Source organism: Cloeon dipterum, chromosome 2 (genome assembly GCF_949628265.1).
Source record: "Cloeon dipterum chromosome 2, ieCloDipt1.1, whole genome shotgun sequence".
Classification (NCBI taxonomy): domain Eukaryota; kingdom Metazoa; phylum Arthropoda; class Insecta; order Ephemeroptera; family Baetidae; genus Cloeon; species Cloeon dipterum.
The window spans coordinates 36927290-36930262 of NC_088787.1; the positions used below are offsets into that span (position 1 = coordinate 36927290).

At 36.5% G+C, this 2973-nt stretch overlaps 1 long non-coding RNA gene across 1 annotated transcript; it reads right to left on the minus strand.

Moving 5' to 3' along the window:
• Positions 1–277: 277 nt before the first annotated feature.
• On the minus strand, positions 278–741 carry LOC135935213 (uncharacterized). Its single transcript, XR_010574187.1, has 3 exons — positions 600–741; positions 456–540; positions 278–399 (listed from the first exon to the last, which is right to left on the minus strand). It is a non-coding gene; the product is annotated as an uncharacterized LOC135935213 (long non-coding RNA).
• Between the last annotated feature and the right edge of the window lie 2232 nt (positions 742–2973).

The window sequence follows — 2973 nt, forward strand, 5'->3', positions numbered from 1 at the left end:
ATGTCAGACCAGATAGCTGACGTGGGAGCAATATTACTTTGCCAGAGCAACAAACCATCTAAAAAAAAATGTTTCTCAATGTCACACAATATTTTTTATTATACACACTCATGGCCACCAGCATTCCACCTCCTGTTTGGAACACTGTGCTGGAAGGAAAAGAGGCCTTTTCATCACCGTCTACTGTGAGCACGACAACTCCCAATCCTTTTACGAGAGAGATGCGCCTCTATTTTAACAAAATTTAATCATAGTCTCGCAAAAAAAAACTGCCCACGTTTGCTGTTAAAGGCACTCTCTGTTTTCCCACAGAGAGCCATGCAGTGTTGTCAACAGTCTCCAAGTAGATTGCATCACCATTCCAGGATAGAGTCCTATTGCTTGTAATGTGAAGCATCTCTGAAAATACAGACGCGAATTAAAAAGCGGAATAAAAAATATAAATTTAATCCTACCCGATGAGAGTCGACTGGACCTGAAGCTATTGATGTTGAATTCGGTATCCAGTTGACTCGATTTCATCCACTCATCATTGCTGATCTGAAATAAATTGTTTTGATTATAATAACAGGTCAAGAAAAAAGTAAACAAAACATCACCTTTCCAATTGCGGTGCTTTGCACCTTCACAGTCGGGTGAAATTTCAACCGCTCATTCATATCACTTCTGCATTCAGCTACTTCCTTCATCTTCTCAAATTGTAACCCTGTGATGACCCAAAGAAGGGTGAAAACAACGATGCACATCCTAATTGTCGCGGCCATGACGCCTGAATGTGTGTTTGTGTTTCACGTCTGGCTACGCCTCTCGCTCCTACCAACTCAACAGGTGGTTTGCGAGCATTCAAATTTTTTCCTTGTGATTTATGGAGATAAAATCAATGATTTTTAATAGATAAATCATCAATTTTTGACGTATTTAATTAAAGTTGTGATGAAATTGTTAAGCTTTTTAACATTAAAATATATTTCGGAATTATTAATTACTATCCGGCAAGTTTATTCATTACACTTTCAACCGATAGATGGCTAAACAAACACGATTGGTTTTAATTCCAGTCTTCCTACATTTAGACGTGTGCACAAATTGTTTATCAACCAGATTATAGATGGCGCTCATATGTTCAATGGAAAAAATCTGTTCAGTACACAGCAAAGAAATCGCACCGCACCACGCGAGTGAGCTCCATTGTTGCGAGCCTGTGCAATGAAAAAGCGAGCGGCACATTCACGCGAACCGATCGTTGCGATTGCGATTGTTGATTTTTTTGTAAACTCTCAATTTGTAATTTGTAGACAATAAAAATTATAATTTATTGCTTTATGTTTTAATTCTTTGACAAATATAAAACATTGTTTGGTTAAAATATTTTTTATTACAATATTTTCATTACCAATTTTTTTTTAATTTTTTTCGGTTCCATTAAGATATTATAAATTAAATTATAGGTTGCAATATATTATTATATATTCGATACATGTATTTCAAGCTGTTCGGTACATGACAAAGAAATCGTACTGCATCGTGCGAATGAGCTTAATCGCCGCGAGCTGAAAAGCACAGCACATTCAAGTGAAGTGGTGATCCTCTCGATTGCTATGTTTGTTTTTCGCTTAATTTTTTAATTTGTAGTCAATAAAAATTACTATTCATATCTTTATGTTTTGTTTGATAACTAAAAATCAATTGTTTGGTTAAAATAATTTTTATTACAATAGTTTTTTATACAATATTTTTTTTTTATTTTTTTGGTTCCATTAAGATATTATAAATTTAATTATTGGTTACAATACATTCTTATATATTCGATACATGTATTTCAAGTGATACAATATTTTAGTTGTTCATATTTGAATTATCCGTTATATGGGATATGTACAGATCCATGATAGCCAGCAATAATTCAAGCCGATTATAAATGTACTTGCTCATATAAAACACTCCTGTTGCATTTTCACCTTAACAATATCCATTCTATGGTGTTGAAACGTTTCGTTGTAAATATTACAGAAGCCTTTGTTTTGTAGTGAATAATCCAATTTAATTTTTTGATAAAATTCGGAATAACCGTAAAGAAAGGCACAAGGAATTTTGCTTTCGGAATCTAATCCCAAAGTAATATCTTTTCGACTGGAAAGATTGAAAGTTCTCGTCAACTCCATCATGTTCGGATTAGACAGCTTGCTTGTAGCCTCCATCGAATAATTATAACAGGTTTTCATGAGGCGGCTGGCTTTTATTCATTTCTTCAACCCCACTCTTCGTTTGCCGATCCGTTGAGTGTGAACTCGTGACCAATTAACTTTCTTTCAATATATCGTTGGCTCGCATTGTTAAGGGACTCTCAGGAGTGTCAAAGCAATGTGAGGTATTTGAGCAGTTCGGAGATCTAATACTGGCTACCCAATGTCAGAGATGGCAAAAAGTGGTTAGTTTAGTGACTCGAATTGCTCAAATTGCTCGACGGGCTCGGAGGCGCACCGGCGCCGACTCGCTACTTGCTGGTTTGCACCTTTCCAGCATGCGTGATTTGGCTTCACGGGACAAATGTCTAGCGTTTCAATGCAGTCCTCGGTGCAGAAGCAAGTGGCCCTTCAGTGGGCTGGGTCCCTGTGCGGCCTGGTGCGCCCATGTTATCCGTTCGCGGTGTTATTGGGACCCGGGTTTCAGCATTCGTGCTAGTGCAGTGCGCGCCCTTCCCGGTCCTCGGACGGACAAGGATAAAAAGAGCAAAAAAAAAAAAATGTGAGGCAATGTTTATAATGTCATATTTGGTATTCAAATTAATGTAAATGCTATACAATTTATTAATCTCATTTTCAATAGATGCTAGATGTAATAAATGAGAATCGATCAAATTGTAAAATCTGAATAGAGTTTCAACCGATGTTTGAGCCAAATAAATATACGAACCAGATGTTTGATATTTCGTCCTCTGTTTAAAGTACATTAAAGCTTTATTTTGTCGCATTG